Raw genomic sequence first — 27303 nt, 5'->3', positions numbered from 1 at the left:
GTGACCAGGAATAACGGTCACAAGCTGGCAGAGGGTAGATTTAGGCTAGATATCAGGAGGCGCTACTTCACGGTCAGCGCGGCTAGGATCTGAAACCACCTTCCAAGAGAAGTGGTGCTGGCTCCTACCCTAGGGGTCTTTAAGAGGAGGTTAGATGAACACCTTGCTGGGGTCATTTGACCCCAGTAATCTTTCCTGCCATGGCAGGGTGTTGGACTAGATGATCTACTCAGGTCCCTTCTGACCCTAGAATCTATGAAACCTCCTGCCTCGTGGCCAGCGCTTCCTTCCGCATCCACTCTCAACCCGCGAGGGGCTGTCCTGCCTCTGCCACATCACTGCCGCCACACAGGGCAAAGGAGAGCAGGCATAGGTAGCCCTGCATGGGCTTCGAGTGGCTGCAGCATGGGGTGCTGACCACAGGGAAGGGGAGAGTCCGCTTTTTCCCTGCACTGAGCACCAGCTTGTTCTCCAGAAGCTGCTGCTCGGTGTGGAGGAAAGTGGCCCCTCACTTGCTGCCACCGAGCACCTTTTGCTGCGGCCACCCACCTGGTGCCCGTGCTGCACTAGGCTGTGGTGCAGCTGCTTCACCACTGCCTCTGTGCTACCCAGCGTGTCAGCAGTGGAACAGTTGCTGGGCAGCACAGAGGCAGTGGTGAAGCAGCCACACCACATCCTAGCACGGCACGGGCTCCAGGAGGGCGGCTGCAGCAAACGCTGCCTGGCGGCAGTGAGTGGGGGGGAAGGAGGGGCCACTTTGCTCCGCACCAAACAGCAGCCTCAGCCCTGATGGGTGAGCCAAGAGCTGGTGCAGGGGCTAGGCTAGCAGCAGTGGCAGGGAACGAGCTGGTGCTCAGCATGAGGGAAAAGCAGCCACTCTCCTTCCCTATGGCTGGCGCACCATTAATAAAATTACCAGAAAGGTCCAGTTTAAGTGCAAGAACTGCAAACTGTTTCTTAGTTTTCTAGTGTCTTGTAGACTCAATGCTTTGGTACTCAGCTGCCAAAATTTTTAGTGCTCTTCTGACCATGTTTATTAAAGCTTTTTGGCATATTAGGTATATAAGTAAGAAAGAATAACATGTTTTCCTCTTAATATTTAAGAGCTCATTATTTTTTTTAATTATTGTAGTCAAATATATATGACTATTATATCTATAATGTACTCAATCATAAAGAGTGGTGTTGTACAGTGTGTATCACACAGCAATGGGAGAAAAGAGTTTAAAAGATAGGGCTGAAGTACTCAACACTATTGCTATTAAGATTAATATCTAAAAAAAACCAAATATAATGAGGATATGCTTATTACTTAGGTGCTTTAAAATAAGAGTGACCTTCTAAGGTTCAAGTAGATAAAAATATAACTGAATAAGATTTCCAAATGAATCATTTTTGATATATACTGCAAATAATGAAGGATAACAAGCTAGATATGAACTTCGAAGATGTTGTTCATATTTTAAGACAGACACGTCTCCAGTGACTCCATTTTATAGCAGACAAAATCTAGCTCGTCAAATACAATTTTTGAGTTTGGCTTCTTAGTAAAAGGTGGTATAAAATGAAAAACTTCACTGAAATAAAGAGAACAACGCCAATTTAAACTGACTGAGGATCTAGTCTCACATATCTAGAAGTTTCTATATATTAGAGAAAAGTGATTAGACTAAAAAAAATGATTTACCAGTCACCTTTTGGAGTTCATTAAAAACACAAGGCAAACACAATCAGCACTTAGGAATTTTCAAACACTTAGGGAAGAAAAATCACAATCAAAACCTTAAAACCTTTCTTTCCATGAATTTTGGTTAAACTTCTTCATAGACATTGACCCTTCCTCCCCCCACCCCCACTTTATAAACAAAAAATTAAAACAAAAGTGTAAAAAACAATATGGGTTCCCTGCATAAGAGAAACACAGCAGTTTAACCTCTCTTATTCTACGAGGAACTTCCTTATGAGCACATGCTAATAGTATTTCTGATACTTTGCTCCATTAAATTCAAAATTTAACCAATGTGTGATTAACTCCCAACTATTTCAACTGAAGTTAAATTAGTTTAGTGGCAACTTTTTCCTACCAGCTCATACAGACCTCCTAATCCAATCGCACATTCTGCTTGAGAAGTATAATTTCAGTGTTTACCTTTCTACAGTTCATTGCATCTGGACTAGACTGGATGGGTTCCCCCATTCTGCTCAAATATTGCTGGAAGATGTGCAGGAATTCTTATTTGTAAGATGCTTTTGTAGTTAAAAAAAACCCCACACAATCGCAACCAACTAATTCAATATGCTGCACAGTTTGAGGAGAGGAGCATTTGTGGTCTCAACTCTCCAATACTTACCAGAATGCTATGAGTAACTAAAAAAAAGCAATAAAGAAAAAACCAAAAAGAGATTGGTTATGTCTCAGAAACAAGGAAAATGATCCACAAGAGTTATAAAAGCAGAGGTAGTAACATCATTTCTAGCAACCTCTGCTCTACAGGCCCTTATTGTGATGAAGAGGACAAAATGCTTGCCAGAGATCACCACTAGACTGCATGCTCTACTGGACAGATGGCCACATTCAAGATGAAATGGTAGTCTATTAGCCTGAGCCTCTGAGAATGTAACTATGTAGAGACCCCAGAAATGTTCTAAGCAGATAGCCAGCATCTTTCTGACACATCAATCTAGAGACATAGATAATAATAAAAAATAGATAAGGAGACCTTACATGGATTCACACAGATTCACAGAAGTTTACAGCTGAAAGGGACCTTGTGAGATCATTGGTTCCAGGGCAGGAAAGACTTCTGAGGTTAAATAACACTAGCAAGGTGTGCATTCAGTCTCCTTTTGAAGATCTCCCGGGTAGGTGCCTACACCACCCCTGCTGGGAGTCTATTCCAGAGTCTGGTCACACAAACTGTGAAGTTATCATTAAGTTTTTCTTGTAATATCTAATTATTGCGTCCTTTTGGTGTGTATTGTGAGGTTATGAAGACCTTTTTGCTAGGTCTGACTGGCTATGGACAGAAGTTGCACATAAACCAGCTTAAGTGATCAGAAACTGGTTTTAACCTGTAGCAGAACAGCTCAGTGCACATAAACCAGTTTCAAAATGGCAGAAACTGGTTTAAGATAAGCCTCCTTGAATGCAGTGTCAAGACTTAACTGCTTTGGATCAAACTGGTTTATGAAACTTTAGCTTGAACCAGACCCCTTCCTGGTTCAAGTTAAATCAGTCCCCCAACATCCCAGCATGCTTTCCAGCCCTGGACTGTGCGGTCTGCTCCAGCAGAGAGGGGTTGAGAGGCGGGAAGGGCAGGGGGGAAGGGGAGAGAGGCATGGACTGCCCCCCTTTCCCCCCCGCAAAGGTAAACCCTGGCTAGGGTCTGGAGCCAGGGAGGGGGGTTAAACCTCCCTTCCCCTGAGTACAGAGCTGCCCTGCCCTGCTAATCTTACTGAAAGTTACTGCTGGCTGCAACTGTGGGTTACAAATCCCAGAGGCACCTGGAACCAGGAAAAGGAAGTGATGAGTAACACTGCAGAGCCCTGCTGCTGTGATGCTGGACTGCAAATCCCAGAGACTTCAGGGGCAGCAGGAAGAAGTGTGAGAGAGCCGGGCTCTAGCTTCCCTGGCTTCTGCCTGAGCCACTGCAGGCATGTGGCTGCGTTTCCTGAATCAAAACTAAATATGTGTCCAGTTGTTTTCCAGTTTAATCTTTGCAGCTTAGACTAACCTGCACAGACTGAATCAATTCAGCGTTGGACTTTTTGACTGTCTGCACTTAGCCAATGTGTGCCACAATAACTATTTTTACACTGAGGTGGATTTAGCCACAGGAAGTAGAAACCTCTGGACCAGGGCAGCATCTTTAAATTCCACTAAGCCGTTGCCAGTGTCTGCTTCAAAGAAGGGAAGACCTTATTTTCCCAAAACTGGTTACAATTCATACATTTGTCTTTTTTTTTTGTTGTACCTCCTCTTCTCCCCCTTTCTTTTTCTCTCCCAATGGTGCCCAAATAGCAGGGGGACAGTTAAAGGGTAAAAATCAACCACTGAATAAAGTCAGAAGTGTGTTGATTACTCTTGCACGAGAGAAAGGGAAGAACCGGTCTCAGCTGTGAATTTTCATTCTAGGACTTCCTACACCAGTCTTCACAGCGGTGCATTCCCTGTCTCCACAGTAACTGGAGGCAAACCAGAACTTTGCTTTGAGCCTGGGCTTAAGACCACCCCTCAGGAAGAACTCTCCAAAACCATAACGTCCCAAACAGAACAAGGCTATATAAAAGTACCAACCATTTAAGGACAAAGACTTGACACAAAATCCAGGGATTCTGAGAAACTTCTACTTTCAAACCTGCTAAGAAAACAAACAACAACAAATCCTAGACAAAACACAATCCTCCAAGGTAGAATCATACTGTGTGACATGGAAGAGGCCTAGAATGAAAACATAGAACTTTCCTTTTCTCATTTCTCTTTGTGTCAAACATTCTGCCCATGAGGGAACATAAAATGCAGCAAATCATCCCTAAAGAAGGAAAGTATCCAGGTTGTAGCCGTATTGGTCTAGACGAAAAGGCAATCAGGACTCGTAGTAGAGATGAGATCTTTTATTAGACCAACAAGATTTTTGCCAAAAAAAGGGTCCTTTAATTGCAATTAAAGAAGGGTTTTTTTTGCAAACATCTTGTTGGTCTAATAGAAGACATCATCTCTACTACAAGTTCTGATTGCCTAAAGAAGGACGAGAATTTAATCTAGCCATATAGGGACTGAAAACAAGCGTAACGTGTGCAGCATCATTGTACCAAGTAACAGTACAGTTACTGTTACTGAGGATATTAACCTGATGTTGTCTGAAACAAAGTTTAGATGGAAGAACATTGAAGAACCTTACAGACCTTCTAAGATGCATATGGTCTCTCTGACTGAAAAAAGTGCTATTCTTTTCTTGTGATAATGGCAGTTATATTTGAGAGTTTGTATGCTTCTGTTATATATGCATTTTCCCGCTGCAGTCTTTGTTCAAATCTAACTTAAGGATTCCTTGTGATGTTTGGATTCAACTAGAAAAACAATTACTGCCCAAGAAAGAGGGTAATATTCTTGTACATTGATGAATGGTTAGTTTACAGAGCTAAAGCAACTGAAGTTTCAATAAGAGTAATGCAAGCAACAAAACTCTTTGGAAAAGGTGGCAGCAAATAGGCAGGATACTTTCAGTAACAAGAAAAGGCCTGAAAATTATGAAGTGAAAAAGTGCCTTTATCAGCACTTGTAATTTAGAGATCAGGAGCATGACAGGAATCTTCACGTTGCTAGAGAACTGATTAAACTGCTAGCTCTCAAAGAACCTTTTGTAATGATAATGATAGATTCTGAAGGACACACACACACACTCACTCTCTCTCACACACACTCTCTCTCTCTCTCTCTCTCTGCTTGCAGTTCCTATTTTACTTTCCAAGCAGAATGAGCATCGAGTCCCATGCTCAGGCTATCTTGTAAACAGAACTAGAACATCCTTTGCTACAGCTGAGTTAGTCACTTTAAACTTTTCTGGTAAGGCAGGATATAAATCAAGCAAACAAACAAACAAATTGTCCACCCTATAACAATGAATATAAAGCTCAAATGATGCACGTTTTTTCTTTAATTTCCTCCAAAAAAAATTAGAAAAATGTTTACCACCATCTTAGAAAGTGACTCTAGTTCCCTTTCTTCAGCTTCCCAGCCAGTATGTTATAAAGGACTGGATTTTTGTTCAAGATGAGTCTCTTTTGCATTATAACCTGTATTTCTGTATTGAGAATGTAAGTGGAGGGTCCAGTTGCACTTCAAATTCTTAGAACAAAAGTTGGACGGTTAAATTGAAGGTGGTTATAATCACTGTCCCTGACCTTTAACTACTTTCTCCTCCATATTTATTCTTACTAGCTGCATGCGTATGTGGAAGAGGGAGGAGGGCTTTTAGCAAACTTAAAAACCCCCCTATACTTTCAGACATCTTCCTTACATGCATCTCTTGGCTTTTCAACTGAACTTGGTATACAAATAGGTCTTTCAATAGGATTTCAAACTTCTGATTGATAGATTAAAAAACAAGATGTTTCAGACCGCATTCCCTCCAATTTCAGGTGACCTCCCTTCCTTTAAGCAATACAACTAAGGTTTCTGTTCACAATATGATAAAGGTTATGTCTTCAAGCTGTGGTAAATATTTTATCCCTTATTAGCAGTTATTTATATACCGTATCTCTGAAAATTCACTTGATAGCCTAGGAAGAGTGAGCTTGATAACCACTGCATGCAAGACGTTTTACTTTCACGTTTCTTCCTTAGGCCACGTTCTCTTGTATAGGAGGATATGGGATATTATCTGTACTCTGATGACCACCTTCTGTGAACCCGACTTCAAGTAGCTTTTAAACAATATTCTGAATGAGCTCATCAAGAAAAAATAGTATTATAACGTGGAAAAACAATCTGAAAGAATCTTTGAAAGAAAGATGCACTGAAAGTTACTACTGAAAGAAGTGCATTGAGGATCTACATGAATAAGGTCTTCGAGAGGCTGGGCAGACATTTGTCTGGGACAGCAGGGGGTTGGACTAGATGACAGTTAAAATCCCTGTCAATCCTAGGACTAGAGAATCTACATCACTTCATTTCTGGGGTAGTGAGTTTCATTTCATTGTGGGAGAAGTGTGTTAACATTTGATAAATCAGACACAAACTCTCTCTCCTGGGATAAAAAATGGTACCAGATTATAAAATCAGACACTACGGTTCTGTGAGGCCTGTAATTTTCTCTTCTACTTGTTTCCTCAAACCTAGGTTCTGAGGCCTTCTAGTAGCATTAGCTCTGGGGCCACATATAAAGGATGTGGTAGTTAAACTGCAGTAACAACGTTTGCTTACTTGAAAGCAGGAATTTATGAATACCTATGTAGGAATTAAATTCAAACAGGGAGTACGTTTTATTGAAAAGTTCCATTTATTTAGTAGGAGTTTAAAAACTTTTCAGCAGCAATCCCTGATCAGATTATGTTTAGAGAAAATAATTCAATAAATCATTCATTTCAGAATTCGCACCTTAAAAAAAAATCTATCTTCTGATGAACATCTTGAGACCAAAGATGTAAAATGGGACGGGTACCATTGTTTCTCCTAGAACCACAAAATATCATCTAGGTTTTCCAAAAGTTGTTTCTCCAAAGAACTGATTCCAGCATTCCAGTGGGTATGGAATAAACCTATTACATCTTTCACCTTAGATAAATTTGTTCCTTGGACAATAATTATAGCCTTCACTGATTATTTCAATCCACCCTTTACAAGGATAGTTTCCTCGCAGAAAATGTGGCCCACTGTGAAGCACTTCTAGGGAAAGAAGGAATTCTGCTCAGACTTTGGAAGTCCAAAATCAAAATTAAGAGCTGGACAGCCTTCGAGAGAATCATAGCTAGATTCTTCCAGATTGTCTGAAAGGCAGCAATAGCATCTTCCTAATGAATTATCTTCATGCTGGAAGCTATCTTCAAAGGAAGTTCCTGATGAGACTACGCAGTTTGAAGATTCTCCCTTTAGAAAAAGGAAGGAATTTATTCACTTGTCTAAGGCTTTAGGCTGCTTTGTGTTCACACACTCCAAAAAGCTTACCAATAATATATTTGGAAGGATACAAGTTTAACCTGCAATTTCAATTTGTTTCAAGTGGAACCGTAGCTGTCACCAGGACATGCCTTTGTAGGTTTTGAACATACAGCAAATCAGAGAAGCATTTGAAACCTCAGCCATGAAAGAGCTGTTAGGTAACTCTAATTTAAAGTAGATTTAATTTATTACTTTTGTCTATCTGTCTGCTGCTGCCATGTTCATAATTCAGTACAGACTTGCAGAACAAGTCTGAAACCCAAGATCTCAGGGCTGAAGTTCCCATATCCAAAGCTGCTGCTGATTTTGTCTTCCTGCTTTTCTGTTTGTTTTTACAAATGATTTTTTTTTTTTTTTTTTTTTAAAAAGAAAGAAGCAAAATCTACCACCTGGAAACCTGAAAGCTGACACCTTGCTCCTGCCTTTTGTTCAAGCTAAATTTGCATTTTCAGAGAGCTCAGAGGCACCTCAGCACAGGAGAAATTCCTTGTCCAGGAGAACATTCCATCTCTCCACTCACCTGTGAGATCTGAAATATCATAACCAGAAGGAAACATATTTCTACAACCTGCTTGCCACCAGACAACTTTGAGGTAAAAATACTGCTCAACTTTTATCGGAACCTAATTTACACAAAATTAACTTTTCCAACCAGGAGATCTTACAACACCTTCAGCTTTCCAGTGAAATATGAATTTTTGTTTTCACCTAAGAGAAATTTTACAATCTTTGCATTCTCTACCTGAAGAAGGTAGAGTGTGCCTTAAAGCTTACAATAAAAGACATTTTTTTGTAAATATCTAATTTGTCTAATAAGAGATATCACCTCTGCTGTGAGTTCCGATTCCTTTTGCCTGTAGACCAATACAGCTACAACCTGTATCCCTGCTCACAAACATGCATAATTTTATTTCCTAAAAACGTAGATACCTATCACATCAAACATCTCCAACCAATGGTGCTGACTTGAGGCTGAGTTTTTTCTCTCAAAACTCCAGATTTAGAGATTTCTCCTTTTCTTTGGAACATCTACAAGATCTACCTCTCCCATGAAAGATTTTGATACTTTCTGCTGAACTTTTAACACAGGGGTCAGCAACTTTTATGGGCAGGGTGCCAAAAACACCCGCAACCTTGATGTGCAAGTTGTTGTCGTGCTGGGGCAGATGGCGGGGAAGCCATGAAAGGCCCGATCCCTATTGTGCCAGTGCAGCGCCAGCCTCTTCCCTTCCGTCCACCCCAAAGTGCATGTGCCAAGCAAAATGCTTTCAAGTGCCACACACGTGCCAGGGGTTGCCTATCCCTGCTTTAACAGTTGGTAGAACGCAATATCTTTAAGCACCTTGGCCAATACCCGAGACAAAAAGCATATTATCAAGGAGAACAAAAAGACTGTGCAGGATAATTCAGAGAAGGCTGAAGTAATGCCTTTTTAACTTTGGTCTTCACAAATAAAGGCAACTATCAGACATTAAGGGCAGTTGGCAGCAGAAACGGGGAAGCAAACAAGCAGCCTAGAGTAATGGCAGAACAGGTTACGGAGTTGGTATGCACCGTAGGGCGCTGAAGGAATTGGCTGAGATAATTTCAGAGCCACTAGCTATCTTCAAGGACTCATGGGGCACATCTAGACAAGCTCGCATGTGCGGTATACAGTGCTGCATACCTGTCTGTTGCACCACAAACTGCAAGTGCCACTCATGCAGGCATTTGCTGCACTGCTAATCTGCAGTGTGGCAGATGGTTTGGGTTTTTTTTTTTTTAAAACACCGGGAGATCGCAGTATCAAAAACACCACACCTTAAAGTCCGGTGGTGCACATAGTGGCAGTGTGCACCACCTGAAACTGGTCAGCTGGAGCCATGCACCACATGCTGTATTACTGCTGGAGGCCCCCAGGACTCTAGGAAAGGCTGCTGGAGCCAGCCCAGTGCACCCATGGAGGGCAAGTAAGGTCTCAGATGATTAGAAAGCAGCAAACTGTGTTCATCTTTAAGAAAGGGGAGACAGATTCAGGGAAATACAAGCCAGTCAGCCTGACCTCCTTATATCCAGAAAGATCAAGGAATACATCCTCAAGGAATGCATTGTAAAGTACCTAGAAGAGAACAAGGTGATCAGGAACAGCTAGCATAGATTAACTAAGAGCAAGTCATGCCTGACTAACCTGATTTACTTCTATGATAAAGGAGACTGGCTATGTAGGAAGAGCAGTGAATGTGATATACTTTGACTTTAACAAGGCTTTTGATACTGTCTTATAACATTTGCATTAACAAGTTAAGGAAATATAGGCTAGACAAAAGTACTGTAAAGTGGATACATAACTGGTTGTATCTTTGTTCTTTGAATAGCCTCAATGTCTAGTTGGGAGGAAGAATCAAGTGAGGTTCCTCTGAGGGGTCTGTCCTGGGTCCTGAATTGTTCAACATCTTCATTAATGATTTAGTTGATGGGATCAAGTGTATGCTTAGCAAATTTGTGGGTGACACCAAGTTGGCGGAGTTGTACATACTGTGGAGAGCACAGCTAGAATACTGAACACATTGGAAAAATGGTCCTCAATAAAATCAGCCGAGATTCAAGTGCAAGACTGGACTGAAAACTGGCTAATGTGGTACCAATTTTCAAGAAAGGGAGGAGGGAGGACCCAAGTAACTATAGGCCTGTAAGCATCACCTTGGTGCTTGGGAAGATCTTGGAGAGAATCATCAAGGAGCACATCTGTGGGGGGCCAGCAGGGGAGATCATGCTCAGGGGCAATGAGCATGGGTTCATCAAAGGCAGGTCCTGCCTGACCAATGTGGTTGCCTTTTATGAGGAGGTGACTAAATCCTTGAATGATGGCGTCACCATGGACATAGTCTTTCTAGACTTTAAGAAGGCCTTTGACACTGTCTCGTACCCCATCCTCATCAATAAATTAAGCGACTGTGGCATTGATGCCTACACAGTTGGATGGGTAAAAAATTGGCTGATGGGGTGCACCCAGAGAGTAGTGGTGGACTCAACCTGGCAAGATGTGAGCAGTGGGGTCCCCCAGGGCTCAGGCCATGGGCCCGCACTGTTTAACATCTTCATCGGTGACTTGGAGGGGGTGGAAAGCACATTGTCCAAGTTTGCTGATGACACTAAGATGTGGGGCAAGGTGGACACACTTGAAGTTCCCCTCTTGAAAGCACAGAAGTAGAACAGGATCTTGGCATCATTACTGACTCCAAGATAAACATGAGCTGCCAATCCCAGACACCAGCTAGCAAGGCCAGACGTACCTGGTCATGCATCCAAAGATGCATCTCAAACTAGTCCAGAGAGGCGATACTCCACCTCTATGCGACATTGGTCAGGCTGTAGTTGGAGTACTGCGTCCAGCACTGGGTGCTGAGCTTCAAAAGGTATGTGGCCAGCCTGGAGACGGTTCAGAGGAGGGCCACCGGATTGGTGAGAGAGCAGGACAGGCCCTATAAGGAGAGACTGAGGGACCTGAACCTGTTCAGCCTCAGCAAGAAGAGGCTGAGGGGAGACCTGGTGGCTGCCTACAAACTCATTAGAGGAGATCAAAAGCAAATAGGTAGAGCCCTTTCTCCCCAGCACCACCTGGGGTGACAAGGAACAATGGTAACAAGATGATGAATAGGTTTAGGTTAGAGATCAGGAAGCAATTTTTTTTTTACAGTTAGGGCAGCCAAAATCTGGAACCATTTTCCCAGGGAAGAGGTCCTCGCCCCTAGCTTGGGAAAATTCAGGAGGAGGTTGGATGATCACTTGTCTGGGGTCTTGTGAACCCAGCATTCATTCCTGCCTGTGGCAGAGGGTCAGGCTAGGTGATCTGTTTAGGTCCCTCCTGACCCTTGCTACTCTGAAGACAAGTGCAAGGTACTGCATTTGAGAAGGAATAATTGCAGGCAGAAATTGAAACGTGGAGAATAGAATGACTGGCTAGGCTGCAGTACTTCAGTGAAAGACCATGGGGTTAAAGTAGACCAGAAGCTGAATATAACCCAACACCGTGCTCTTCTTGCAAAAAAGAGCAACAGCATACTGGATTATATTAACAGGAGTGTCATTTACAAACTAAGATTTTTGCACTTTATTTAACACTGGTGAGGCCTTCTGCAGAGAACTGTATCCAGTTTTGGGCCCCATACTTCAAGGAGAATGCAGACAGTTTAGAAAGAGTCCAGGATAGAACAACAAGAAAGATCAGGGGTCTGGGAGGCAGGATTTGAGAAAGGCTGAGAGAACTAAGGTTTAGTCGGCTGAAGAGAGAACTGAGAAGAGATTTGAAAACAGTCTCAAATACCTAAAGGGCAAATATAGACAAGATGATTATGGGCTTTTCTCTGTGGCTGTAGGGGACAGGATTAAGAGCAACGGCCTCAAGCTTTAGCAGGGGAAACGTAGGTTGGAGAGAAGGAACCTTCTGATTAATGAGGGTGATCAAGCATTGGAAGAAACTGCGGAATCTCCATCCTTGGACGTTTTCAAGAGCAGGTTAAACAGATACTGGGCTGGGATGGTTTAGTCAGGGATGATCCTGCCTTGAGCACAGGCCTAGATCAGATGGACTCATGAGGTCCCTTCCAGCCCAAATTTCCTGTGGTCCTGCATCTGTACAGCTATATGCCAATGACTGGTCTCAGTGAAGAGAACTTTATTGTGGCCTGCTAGGTGATCTCAGCCTAGATCTGACACTGACAGTTAGATCTAGCAGCTCGCTCACTTCTCTTTCTGTGGGCTCTGACATTTGAGCCGGTTCATATGGATCAGCCATCTTAGAATAAGCTTTGTCTATAAAGTTTGTGGCTTGTTCGCTCCATCCTTACTCAGTGGAGACAACCTTACCCCTTCAATTTTCTACACAAAGCCCAAACTCCCCTGCCAAAAACAACTGAGGGGTGGAGACGAGGGGTGGGGGGAGAAAAGAGGAACGAAGTTGCATAAAAATTGTTTTAAGACTGTGTAAATGCTAGTATAAATCTGCTATGTTCATGACTGAAGGCACAGCATGTTGGGAATTTTTTTTGAAGGACAGTTGCAAGGTCAGACTTGAAGCAAAGATCTCGCTTGCCAAATATTATCAAGGACACAGGGATTCCCAGACAGAAAAAGCTGTCTGAAGAGGAAGGAAGTGGGAATAGACACTTAGATAGTAAGTATTCTGGGAAGGGGAACATCTTTTTGTTCTGTATTTGCACAGTTCCTAGCACTATAATTCTCAACCTTTTTAGACTAAAGGTACCCTTTGATAGATCCCTCAGTAGATAAGTCACTACATGGAAAATGTGAGCTCTTCATTTGTACCCGGCTTTGACTAGAAAAAAATTATACAGCTATAGTTCAATTCTACAAAAGTCAGAAAGACCACAACAGGTCAACATTCAAATGGAAATCCATAGTGTTAAATGCAATCTTGTGAATCATGTTTGCATACCTAACAGTGCTAACATGGTGTGGCATACTGCAGCACCCTTGAAAGGATCTCAATGCATCCCAGAGTGCTATGGTACCCTGGTACAAAATCACTGGCCTACCACAACAAAACAAGGTGCCAGCTTCATGGCTGGGGATTTTTGGTGCCACTGAATTATGAATTATACATCATAATGTTGTAGCTACAGTACATATTAAGATCATACTTTGAATTCTGAGTATCAACAGAATTTCAGGATTAGATCATTTCATATTATTGAAAAGGCATCTTTTGTTAAGCAGAGTAACTGTATATCATAAACACTATATTGCACAACACTATCTGAGCAGCTATAACATTGCTGACAACATGCAAATGTAATCCAGGATAAAGTATTCCACATCATTGTAAGGCATGGCATCTAACAGTGAGTGAAATGAAAAAAAAAATCATTCAATCATGTAGAAGGCACGTAAGCACATAAGAATCCTGGTCTTAAAACCTATACATTTTAAGGTGTAGTCTCTTCATATCAGCTAACATTATCATCAAAAATACGATTCCTCTGGCCTCTGCCCTCTCGATAAGGGTTCATTCTCGCAAATATCACCTAAAGGTAAATTGAGACTTATTAGTATGCCTCTTCCTATCTATTTACAGGAAAGAAAATCAAGGGATTCCACTGTTGTAATACACAATATCCCTTTGAGTTTATCTAAAAGCTGCTTGCTATACCAGAAAGCATGCAACTGTGGGAAAGAAATATGAAAATGAAAAAAGCGGGGGAAAACATTTTACTTGTTTCTGTGTTCACATTTAGCCTAACTTCTGAGTATCACATCATTTAACTTGATCAGACTACTGCATGGAAAGCTGCTTTCTACCTTCCTATTCACCTCACCAATTTGGGGTGGAAGTGGCAAGGAATAACAAAAATTAGAGTCCCACAAATTCATACCTGTGAACAAACAATTCACAAAAAGGACTGATAAGATGAGAATGCTCTTTATAGAAGATGACAAGGAGAAGAATGAGAAAGAAAGGGAACAATGGGAAAAGAAAGGGAAATGCATCAGAAGATGCTAGACATGATCCTAGTCCAAGTTGTCTTTCCTCAGAATACTGCTGCATGGTGCACCCAGAATCCATCTCTTCACCAGAGCCAAATGTTAGTCAATTAATATCAAGTACTGGAGGATCCTTTTCACTCTTACAAAAATAGGACTTTCAGTTTATCTCAGGACAAAGGATCTGGAGTTATGAACCATATTACATAGTTGGTCATGTGCATTAGTACTATAAATGAAGCTGCAGGAACTGCATCATCTATACTTGCTTGCTATGGCAAGTGTTGAAGTTTGTTCATTTTATGTGGATTTTTTAAAAACGTCTTAAATTTGTAAGCACTAGCTTAAGCTTTTTTTTAAAAGTTTTTATTAATCAGTTGGTAAACATTTTTATAATAATGCCTTTGGATTCCAGAAGGATGCTCCAGGGCTGAATCATAACACATAAATTTTGGTATGCTTTTCGTTCTGATGCTGTTTCGACTTGTTTTGAGCTCAAAACAGCGAAATCAAAACAGAAGGCTTTGAAACAGCCTTGAAATGATACAAGAGCACTCAGAACATTTCAAAAGTTTTGAAACGTTTCAAGTTTCAAAGCTGGGTTTGCTCATAGGGAAACAAAGTAAGGAGAAGGAGGAGGAAGAGCGGGGGAAGGACTGCTTTGATATTGATTGTGTAGCTGGTCAGTGACTGTGACCCTTCTCTGAGGTCCCTTCCAATCCCAGTGCTTTGTGGGAAGGACAGAAAAACAGCTGTGCCTTCACACACACACATCACGAGTTTTGCTTGTTAGCAGCCTGAGGTACAGTTTCCCAGAAACCTCTGCACCCATCACCTTGAAACTTGACAGGCTTTGTGGCCTTAACAGGGGGTACCCTCCCTGCTGTTTTCACCTGAATCATGCAAGCAATGACCTAGTAGTAGGCATTTTCATGATTCCCCATTACAGCCTATGAGTGAAACACTGAAACAGTTTCAATGAAATGAAATGGATCAGTCCTTCAAAACTAAACAAAACACTGTCCTGTCGAAACAGAAGTTGAAATGAAATGGTGCTGTTTCACATAGCCCTAATGGTCATGTTAGCTTGCTACCACATTCAACACATTTCAACAGCAGCATGTTAAAATGCAAATCGTTTACAAAAAGAAAAAACACAAATGGGTTTTTGTCAGTGACTACAATGCCCAACATTTAACAGTAAGATAACACATTTCATAAGTAACTACAGTAGCTATCAGGAACCTTGGTTTCCAAGAAGTTGTGCAAATCATAGCATGAACTTTTAATACTAGACATGACAGTACCCTAGTCTCGAGTCCTGTTGTGAAACACTTCTCACTTACCCTGCAGACTTCCAAGGGTATATTCCACAGATATTGTACAACTACTCAGATAAATTAAAGTATCCTTTCTCCAGTTTGGGTTTCCATAATCAGCCATGGGAAAAAAAAGGGTGAACTGGGTCATTAGTAATATACTTGGCAGTTGCAATGAGTTGGGAGAAAACATTTAGTTGTGAGAAAAAAGGCATTATTTACTGCTGCAAAACTGGTGCGTTTCCAATGAACTCAACACCACTGGCTTTTTCAGAGATTCTTACAATTAATACAATGAATCTACCTCACCTAACCTAAAAGTAGAGGAATCTCTCTTCCTGTTGATTAACTGAAGCTTGGCAAAGCAGGTGCAGTTAAATAAGCACAAGGGTCATTCAAGATTCTCAGCATAAACTAGGAGTGATAAATATTAAAAGCCACTGCAAATCAATTACACATTCAGTAGTTAAGTCACCAAAGGCAGCTGCATTCTCTTAATAGCCATACCTCAGTTGAACAGCCCCAGCTGGATTTCCAAAAGCGTATTCATTAGGGCTGTGCGAAATTTCACCGGCTGTTTTGTTTTGAAGCTGTTTTGGGGCGTTTCAAGCTCAAAACAGTGAAATTGAAACAAAAAAAGCGCCTTCAAAACAGCTTCAAAACAAAACAAGGATACTTGAAAAGTTTCAAAAGTTTTACCCAGGTGCCAGGAAGGCTGGTGCTGCTGCTGGCCCCAGACAGCAGGCACAGCCTCCTATGATCTGGCAGGCAGATCGGGGACCCTCACCCCTGGGAGGAGTCTGGCACAACCACTGCAGCCCTCCCAGTGGTGTGGGCCCCCGATTTGCCCGCCGGATCACAGAAGGCTGTTCCTGTCACCCTGGACTGAGGCTGGGCAGGGAAGACTGGTGCTGTCGCTGGCCCCAGCCAGTAGCAGCAGCCTCTTATCTGGCAGGCAGATCAGGGCCTGCCTGCACCCCTGGGACGGCTGTGAGGGATGTGCTGGACTCCTCATGGGGGTGTGGGCCCCCAATCTGCCCGCTGGATCACAGGAGGCTGCTTCTGCCACCTGGAACTAGCAGCAGCAATCTTCCTGGCACTGGGTGTGGGCTGTGCCCAGCAGTGGTCCCAGCACTGCTCCCAGGTGGCAGCAGCAGCCCCTTGTCATCTGGCAGGCAGATCGGGGCTACCCCCCCAGGAGTCTGGTGCAGTCCCACAGCCCTCCTGGGGGTATGGGTCCTTGGATCTCCTTGCTGGATGACAGGAGGCTGTTGCTGTGAGTTTTGCTTGTCAGCACCTAAAGGCGCAGTTTCCCAGAAACCTGTGCACCTATCTCCTTGAAACTTGGCAGCTTCATGACATCAGAAGGGGCTACTGTTGTGGCATGTTTCATCCAAATCAGGCTAGAAATGACAAAGTTACAGGCAGTTTCGTGCTTCCCCATGATAGCCTATGGCAAACAAATTCACGTAGAACTGTAGAAACAGTTTCGATACAGTGAAATGAAATGGTGCTTTCGAAATTAAACGAAACAAAATGAAACACTTCTGTCGAAATGGAAGTCGAAGCAGAATGGTGCTGTTTCTCACAGCTCTAATATTCATTGCTTCTGGCCATCCAAATATCCTACTGCTTAATCACTAAAATAGTGATCATTATATGCTGTTCTATGTTCAGAGAGGCTCTGACACTAGTGGTCAGGTGTTGGGAGCAGAATGAACTTTGTCCTGAAGTTCTGAAGCTACATCTGCTCATTGCAAGACTCTGAAATTATCCTACCCCACCTGCTCCTACTGACTGGCCCTAGTGCAAAGCTCTATTGAGTATAGATGATCAAACTGTAGATTAGACAGAAGAGTCTAATCTACAGAAATCCATTTTTCTTCCTCGAGTAAATGTAAACTTGCCACAATATTGAACTGTGTGTAGCACAGCTAAAATCCTGTCCCAGTGAAATCAATGCGATTTTGCCACTGACCTGGGTAGAGCCAGAATCTTACCCATGGTTTCAAACAATGTATGTTGGTTTATCTCCACTGATATAAACTACGTAGCTAACTTGTGAATGTACCCAAAGACTGTATTCAGAGAATGTTAGAGCTGTGTAGTTCAGTACTCAAGTCAGTCCAAGTGACAAAGCTAAGTCTACACATAAAATTTCAACTCTACTACTTAGTGAATTTATTTACATAACATAACAAACATCTTCAATATTAGAATAAAAAAAAGATTCAGATTTTAGATCTTGTAACATTTTCTATCGCTTTGCATAAAAAAAAAATGGCTGTTTATATCTTGACATCTTTGATTTTATGCATGTTTTTATTTTAAGGAATACACTTAATTTTTTCCAGCACCAATGAACTGTATATTATATTTTAACGAACAGTATATCCTTTATCAGTTTAGGAAACAAAGCAGTTAAATATGAAAATAATGTAGCAGCAAAGTTAGAGAGCCAATATATGCTAGGGCATTTGCACTATTACTCTGTTGTATACTTAATATGTATTGTTTACTCTGTAACTTTCAAGTAAATGGCTTTCATGGATTCTACCTAACAGGCAAATGTAGAGTTGTAAACAGTACTGCAAAATGTTAAATATGTTTATAGCTAAAGCAGATGAAAAAAAAAGTGTGCTGTACTAGAAGAGAATTATTACGCAATAGTAAAATTATGACTAGTATTTTAGTGCCTATGTATAAGGGGGTTAGATTTAAGGTTTCACATATGGAAAGCAGAATAGTATTAACTTTGAAATAAGATGCAATTTCTTAGCATTAGGGGTAATTAAACTTTAGAATAGTTTACCAGAGAAAATGGTGGACTTACAACTGCTGAGAGTCTTTAAAATAAGACTAGGTATCTTTATTAGAAGATGTGCTCTAATCCAGCTTCTGGGAAAAATTCTACAGGCTGTGTACAAAGAGGTCAGACTAAATGATCACTGTAATCCCTTCTGGTGTTAAGGTCTGTGAATCTAGCTTGTTCTTTTATAAATGCATGAACTGTATAAACTGTAGTAAAAGCTAGTCTTAGGAAAATAAGTATATATAGGCTTGAAGACAACAGAAGATAAGCTGAGTAAAAAAGGTAAATTACAGTTTTGTCACAAATATACACTTTAATTTTATGCTTCCAGAAAAATGTTCCTAATGTGAAAATTAGTTGTATGGTTTTCTTTCTTTTTATTTTTTAATAAAAATTAAAATAAGGGGTGTTGTATCAAGCATTAAGCTGCAATCACAAGCCTTTAATTCTCTCAATCAATTTGTGATTTTGGAAAACCAAACTAAAATCTAAAGTTATTAACTAACAATTATGAATTTTATACATTCAGAAGGGACAATTCTGACCATTTATATCTGGTCTCCACATGACAGATCACAATTTCATCCAAAAATATCAGCTTCAAGCCTAATAACTAGAGATTCAGGTTTTCCATTCACCACACAAAAATGCAGATTTTCTTCTTTAAAGGAGAAAGACACAGGAAACTTTCCCCTTGCAGGCTGGCAGAGTTCCAGACTACAAAGCGCTGCAGGTTTAGAGTGAGGGGCACTGGCTGGGAGTGAGGGCAGGGACAGAGCACAAGCATATCAGGGCTGATCAGTAAAACAAAGCGGGGTAGTGGGAAAGGGGCACACACAAGACACAAGACACAGCTGGACTCGCATCCTGGTGAGTGACAATGGCGGAGGGACTACTTTTTATCTGTATTAATAATTAAAAAAAAAAATCAAATACCAAAATATATAGGTATTTAGAATTTATTATAATATAATGATTGAGGTACTGGTAGACTTCCAGACTGCTTTCAAATTGTAAATATAATAATAAAACATTATGTTCAACTGATACCTATACATATAGTGGCATTTTAATTGCCGAAAAACACACAATTTGGGAGGGGGGTGTTAATCAGAAAATTTTAGATTTTTTTTTCTAAAACCAGAGAATTTGGGATTTTTAAGCGGATCAAACCAGGATCCCTGTTAATAACTTATTCCAGAGTTACTTCTAGATATAATATGATATATAAGTGAGAGCCAACCTTTCTGACCGATGTGTCACAAGTAAGCTCTGCAGCCTTCCCAAGTACCACTCTGATCCCCTTTCCCTGGCCAATCTGTTACTCTGCTCCCTGCCCTATCTGCTGCTGTGTTCCCTTGTGACAGGCTGGAGGGAGCATGCCACACAGAGAGGCTGCTTGTGCCACTTGTGGCACACGTCACAGGTTGGTCACCCTGGTATCATCATTTCATTAGACATTTATTTTTCTGTAGTCAAACGTGAAATGACAGGCCTGTTGGTAAAATGCATCACACAAAAGCAGTGATCCATTTTGATAACAGGAACCTGAAAGTTTTAAAAACCTCTTATATCCTTCTAACAGGACAAGGGAAGAAGCAATTGTACAAAGATATGTTCTGAAATGTTAATATTCTGTCTACAGTTTGAATATGGTACTGTCATCTTTTCCTCTGACAGGAGGACAACAGAAATGGGATTTTTCTAGAAATACTGTAGGCATTTTTAAAGGCAAGACATCAAAGCTGATCTCTAGGGGCATTTTTGTGCGTGTTCTAGAATGAGGCACCAGGCACTTTAATTAGCAAGCCGCATTAATTTAAAGTGCTCATGTGACATGCATCAGCATCCCCGCGCTGAAAAAGTGGTGGCAGGGCGCTCTGAATTCAAGCTTAGGGAAAACATTTTATTTTCAAAGTGTCTTGCTGCCATTTCTTCAGCACAGGAATGCACAGGGATGCTGATACATGTGATGTGGAAGGCTGCCAGACTGCATCAATTTCTGTGCTCCAACAGACTTGATTAATCGAGTCTGCTCTGACAGATTTCCAGTGCATCAGAGCAGGCTTCTCACACATCTGTAGCAAGCCATTATGTAGTCCTTAGATTACATACATATTTTTACACATATATTTAACATTTAGAGCAACAACAAACTGCAATTTAAAAATACTGTTTAATACAGTCTGAGAAGTTTTCATGCATGTATTACTTGTTCCTAATTGTTTCCGTGAAAAGAAAAGACAAGACATGAAATTCACATAGAAGCATTTTAAGTTTAAAAAATAAAGACTAAATTACAGAAATCTCTTTGATAAAGGAAGCTGAATCTTACACTGCCATACTGAAGAAGATGCCCGACACAGAAGAAGATATTTACTTTTGAATTCTTAAAAAAAAAAATTGTAAAAAAATTAATTCTACTTTAGTGAGATTGTTATAAATACTGCAGTTTACTAATTTAGTTTTTTGCTAACTTACACTAAAATAAGATATAGCTTTGTGCTTCCTGATCTGATTGAATTCATATGCAAATTTGTAGGAATACCACACTTTACTAATATTACTACTTCCAAGTCATTCTGTTCTTTATCAGTTTTGGCCAGTTATTATCTTAACCTCATGAACTCACATGCATACATTTCAGATGTAACAATCTGACTGAAGTCAGTCATGCTGGACACTAAAGGCGCAGACAGAAGTGCAGCTCCCCCACTGTAACTGAAAATGTTTTTCAGGAAGCGTTCTGAGGCACAAAGGTCTCCTGGAACAAACAGAAGTTCACTGTTACTTCCAAAGGGGGTGGGAGTTTGGCTGCTCACTGGGCGCCTGCAGCAGGTTTCCCCTAGCAATGGCCCCTCCTCCATCCCAGCCAGTCCTTATTTCAGAATGGCAGGAGGGAAAAGGGAGCAGAGGGAGCTCATTCAAGCAGTTCCCTAGTTGGCTCTGGAGGGTGGGGTGGGTGAATTGGAGCCCCCCCACCCCACCTCGGGGGGAAGCTCCAAAACATCCACCCCATTTTACAGCAGGGGGCTGAAAACCCCCGAGACTGAACTCACTCTGCTCTCTCTAGACCCTCCCATTCTGAAAACAACTTGAGGCTGGCAGGCAGCACAGACAGAACTTACAGAAGAGGCTGTTTTGAAATATCTTCACCTGACCCCCTCATACAATGAGGGCTCAGATCTTCATCTAAATGGCCATTTTTGAAGCAGTCTGCAGCTGTGCATTTGTGTTTGGTCACAGCTATAAACTGCTCTCTGTGGCCAGATCAGGTGAAAACTAGCACTGAGGTCTGCCCCCTAAGATCTTTGCATTCTAAGGTTGTAACCGTTACAGAGTAGGGACATGAGCAAATGACATACTGGTCATTTTTCCAGACAGATGAAATTGTGCACCAGTATTATCAGAGTTAATGTAAAGTGCATCATATCTTTCAGCCAGTGGACAAACATGGAGTGAAATCCTGATCCTATGCAAGGCAACAGAAAATGTTGCCATTAACTTTAGTGAATACAGGTTTTCCATTTTCTTCACTAGAATGATCTAACATGAGAAGGAGAAGTCATATACCATAGCCACCTCTTTAAATCAGTAGTAATATCTCAGACCACAAGGTGAGCTAAAGCAAAAATAACTTTCTTTTACATTCATTTATTACAAACATAAGATATAGCTGGAGTGTCATTAATTCTGGGGAACATCACTTTTCCTCATACCTGCAAAAACTAAAACACAAGATCCTGACTACTGCAGATAGATACTAGAATTTGTTGAATGTGCTTTAGTGTACATTAGCATTCTTTCTTCTCTTAAGCATATAATGGCATGAAAAAGGATTTGCTTCTCTTTTGACAGAAGTATCAGTAATCTTTGGGCCACAGAGAACAGCTTTAGGTCTTGACTGTAACTTCTGCACAGTGGTAGTAAACTGTTAATCAATAAAATACACTAAGTAAATATTAGCCCCCTTCAGTTGAAAAGGTAACTTTTTCCTTTTTCTGTATTGAAAAAGAGATTTTTAGGAATAATAGTAGACAAAACTGAAAGACAATATGGTGCCATGCAGATATAATCTGAGCTGACTGTGAACACATTGACCTGCATACCAGAGTCTGCACAGGCCAAAAAACATACTGAATTCTGCTGTACAGAGATACCTGAAAAAAATCTAGATGTCGGCTCTAGAACTATAGTTTGTTTAGCCATATTTATGTGATGCTGCACTTGGGCAAATAAGTCTTACTTTTTAAAGGGCTAATTAGCGCTGAAAGTACCCTGCTAACATAACTATACTGCTTCCCATCCTGGATCTAAGTTTCTAACTGTGCAAAGCACTCTCCTTGTGCCACATTTGTGAACTTTCCAAAGTTACCGAAAAAATGAGCTGCTGAATCTTAAATACTGACTTCAAAGTATTATTCACGGAAATAAAATAGATATAAACAATTACAAGAAAGGGTATTTGGGAGCTCTTATTTGGGTTCAACTAAAAGAAAAAAAAATCTACTGAGCAAGCTTGAAGTTGTCAGGAAACTCAAACTAGCACATTGTAAAAAAAACAGTGCACAGACGACACTGTAACATTGCTAAGTGCACTTCTGTCTATATTAGAAGTTTAAAAACCAACCAACCAAACAAAAAACTTTGCTAACATATTTAGCACCACCATAACTATGAAATCTGTGAAAGAAAAACCAGTCATGATTTCAGTGGCAGCAGAATAACTGTGTGGTTTTGAATGCCCCATCCAAAAAAAATCTAAACTCATGGTAAGTTTTCATTGACCAGTTCACCTTTTACAGGTTTCTGTCCAACCTGCCAATTTGCCATACACTTAAAAAAATAAATAAATAAATAAAAATTCCATCTCTCAAATTTGGAGCTGCTTTAAGCCCAAGGTGGCTTATTAGGCTCATCAGAAAGGCAAGTGGTAGAGGCCAAACTAACTTCTAACTCACTCACATTGAACTGAGGGAGCACATAAGCCTGAGCAAGTACAGGCAACCCTCACAATGTGGGGAATATGTTCTCGAGATCCCTGTGAATGGTAAAATCCACGAATACCGATAATAGGCTAGGAGACAGCATTTGTGCTATCTGATCTCTAATCTCCCTCTAATTTCTTGAAATCCCTCCCCTTCGCTTTCTGTCTCTGTCAGCAGCGGTGGTAGCCAAAGGACTCGGGAGGGGGAGGGGGGGCTTGATGGGGCGGGTTTGCAAAGGAATATTGTGATGGGAAGCTGTTCAGCCTTTTTCTGTACGTCCTTATAAATTTCTCAGTAAGGCATCATTGCAGCCTCAATCTCCCTCTTAAACTTAAGGCTTCGTTCCATAGAGGGATCATATTCAAACGTTTTGTTAGTGAGTTATTTGCTGTATCTGGAGAGCTTGGCCAGTGTTCCTAAATTGAAATTAGGTCCTTCTGTCTCTTCATTTTCATTATTTTCATCTTCACTATTTGTCATGAGTTCTGCTAGGTCCTCATTAGCCAGTTGCTCGGCATGCGACTCAATCAGTTCTTCAACCTCCGATTCCTCCATATCCTCAAAACCCTCCCTTCCAACATCATGGGCCATTCTCACAATCCTTTTGATCTTCTCACCAACAGATGGGAGACCAGTGGAATAGCTGACTGCTTTCTTCCACAACTCCATCCAACAGGCATTGATGGCTTTATTTCACTGAGAAGCAATCACACCCTGGTCGAGAGGCTGAATGAGGGAAGTTGTGTTTAGCAGTAGGAATGAAACTGTACTGCCATCACTACCCCCCTCACTACCGGATGCTTGTGCAAAATACTTCAATGAGCTCAAAGCCTTTTCGTGAATAGCAGGGCTCATTTCTGTACCATATCTTCAATCCAAATGCTTAATGCTTTTTCCATTTTCTGCATTATGGGATCACAACTCACACATGACACTTTGGCACTAGATGGAGCACCTGCAGCAACATTATCCTTTATGTTTTTCTCTTTTTTCTTAATGTATGACACAATGGACTCAATGCCAAACATTTTACCTACCAAGGCTGCACTAAGTCCACTCACAAGCTTATCCAATAATTCAATTTTCTTACTTAGTCATCACTTTTTTTTTTTTCTCTTTTAGCTTCTCATCTACTCGCTGCACTATCATTTGCTTTTCTTTTAGGTGCCACGATGAAGGGTATGCACGGCAACAAAGTGTGATCATGCCATGCAGGGAGAGTGCAGTGCACTGCGAATATTTGAATCTGCGAATCATGAGTCTGCAAATAGTGAGGATTTCCTGTACTGTTGGACTTCAAAACACTTTTCCCACAATTCCTCCTAAATAATAGAAAAGTTCTACAACTGACAGAGAAAGACTCTTAGAGCACCTCAGCACACAGAAGCCATGGACTGCATCTCTAATACATACAGGAAAGTGCAGAAACAGTGGACACAGGATAACACAGGCAAGGTTTCACTGTGGAGACTGTTATACCTGTATTAGCTTAACACTGAGGTGGGAGAGGGAGAGGGAGAAACTAGAAGTCCAGAAAGGATCTGAATTTCTAGTGGGAGAGTGTCACGTAACCTTTTCAGTCTTCTTTATATATCAAGGAAGAGAAGAAAAAAATATGAGCATAACCTAATTTTTATTAGTTTCCTGTTCACCTTCTAAATTTAATTTAAAATTTGTCACCACAGAATCTCTCATTAGGATACTGTTCTTGACTGCATTTTAAAAACAAACTAGAAAAATTCGTTTTGGCTTGTTACATACATTCTTTCTGGCTATGAAGAAGATGGAGCCAGACTGTTTTTAGTGGTGACAGATGACAGAACAAGGTGCGATGGTCTTAAGTTGTAGCAAAGGTAGCTTAGGTTAGATACCAGGAAAAAACTCTCACTAAAAAAGGTAGGAAAGCACTGGAGCAGGTTACCCAGAGAGGTAGAAGAATCTCTATCCTTGGAGGTTTTTAAGACTCAGATAGACAAAGTCAGGACTGAGGTGATATAGTTGGGGATGGTCCTGATTTGAGCAGGGGTTGGACTACATGACCTCCTGAGGTCTCTTCCAAAACTAATTTTCTGTGATTCTATATGGCAGATATGAATTGTTCTCTGATGCACTAAACATTATTTCCAACACTTCTCTAAATATATTTTTCCTTTATAAAACTTGCGCAATTACTTTCAATAATGAAGGTAGATACTGGTAGGTTATCTTAAACAGAATGTTCTTGTAGGAAAAATGAAGTTGATATGCAACCAACAGAATGATTACAGAAGCCTGATGCATGAAATAAAAAATATAAAAGCTACAAGACAGATCTTCAGAGATACTTTCTGGCAGCTTGGAAAAAGTACTTGGATTAGAAAAACAATACTCTTTCTAGAGATGCTCAAACTGCTAAGTGGGGACCATAGGGCCATTTGGGGTCAGCAGAGATCCCCCAGTGCAGCTGTAAAGTCCAGTGTAAGGGCAGATGAACTGAAGTGCTAGGATAGGACCTATCACAGGGCAGTCTCAGCCTGGCAGGGCAGTGGGGGAAAACTTGGAGTTCTGAGGATCCCCTGCAGATGAGTTTCTATTTAAAACAGCCAAGTGACAAAATGTATACAATCTAAATTAAAAGATTATTATTGAAGATGCAAAATCAGAAAACATCAAGTTAATACATTCCCTAAAGAAATCATACTCTTGGGAACCTGGTCACTCGCCAAAATTGATACACCAGCCCGTTTCAATGCTTCCTGCTCCTGAATAGCCATGTGAAACTCAAGCACGGAAACTCAAGCATGGCAACGCTCAGCAATTATAAGGGCTTCAAGGGTCTAGAGCCCTGGTAGGGACTCCAGGACTTCCACTTCCCCAGGATGCCCAAGTGGGCAGGAAGTCTGGAAGACCTAAGATCTCCAAATAATCCACATACCAGGACTGCTTGAAACTGTGGATGTTGGAAACCTCAAGAGGTCTCAGGTTTCCAGATTCCTATATTTAACCATGGAGCTGGTACCTCATAGCTCAAGTGCAAGAAAACTGAAAAGTCCTGAAAGTCCTGCCATGGATCTTGATCAGTCTGCATGGAAAAAATGTACAAACTCCATGGACACCACAGTCCTGAATACCTCCAGTAACACATCGTGCAAGCAGTCAAGAAATGTGACACAACATTTTGGGTTTGGCTGGCATTGTTTAAGTCAGGGATGATCTTGAGTTGAGCAGGAGGCCTTACTTTGCTGTAATCCTATTAACATAAAACAGCATTTTTCAATAAAACCTCATTTTGTCAGAACATTTCTGAGTATCTATAGTGATAAGCTCTATAGGAAAGTCTTTTTTAATATTTTCCTCCTCAGGGCAAGACCACTTGGAAGAGGTGATCAAGAATAGTTGGCCTAGATTCACCAAAGGCAAGTCATGCCTGACCAACCTGATAGCGTTCTATAATGAGATGACTGACTGTGGAAGCAGGGACAGCAGTGGACATAATATACCTTTACTTTAACAAGGCTTTTGGTACATGCAATGGTACAGGCAGAAGACTAACTGAGTAAGCAGCAGCTCTATATAAAAGGTCTTAAAAAGGTTACAGTGGATAGTAAGCTAAATATGAGCCAAGCGTGCCCTTGTAGCAAAGAAGGTTAACTTGGCTACATTAGTCCAGGACTGCTGCTGGCAGATCAAGGAAAGCGATTCTTCCCCTTTATTTGGCACTGGTGAAGTCACATCTGGAGTACTGTGTCTAGTTTTGGGCCCCCCACTACAAAAAGGATGTGGACAAATTGGAGAGAGTCCAGTGGAAGGCAATGAAAATAGTGAGGGAGATGGAGCACATGACTTCTGAGGAGAGGCTGAGGGAACAGACCTTATTTAGTCTGAAGAAGAGAAGATTGAATCCCCTCTCAATAGCAGCCTTCAACTACCTGAAGTGTGGTTCAAAAGAGGATGGAGCTGGACTGTTCTCAGCCCTGGTCCTCCAACCCGCCCCTCCCCATCTCACAGACTTATCTGCATGTAGCTGCTGGAGCTGATCCTACCAAGCTGCCTGGCTGTATCATC

The 27303-nt window shown here is 41.2% G+C and overlaps 1 long non-coding RNA gene across 4 annotated transcripts in view; it reads right to left on the bottom strand.

The window, feature by feature from the left end:
- Nucleotides 1-27303, bottom strand: part of LOC109323137 — a 190296-nt gene that overhangs the window by 43167 nt on the left and 119826 nt on the right. For 2 of the 4 annotated variants that reach the window (XR_002104554.1, XR_002104555.1), the window contains one exon: nt 22373-22431. The exons of the other annotated variants lie outside the window; for them this stretch is intronic. This is a non-coding gene — a long non-coding RNA (uncharacterized LOC109323137). The remainder of the gene's footprint in view (nt 1-22372; nt 22432-27303) is intronic. 4 annotated transcript variants of the gene reach the window in all.

This window comes from Crocodylus porosus, unplaced genomic scaffold (genome assembly GCF_001723895.1).
Source record: "Crocodylus porosus isolate Cpor-Errol unplaced genomic scaffold, CroPor_comp1, whole genome shotgun sequence".
Lineage (NCBI taxonomy): Eukaryota > Metazoa > Chordata > Crocodylia > Crocodylidae > Crocodylus > Crocodylus porosus.
The sequence above is the reverse complement of the archived record's forward strand: the minus strand, read 5'-3'. Positions and strand labels throughout refer to the sequence as shown.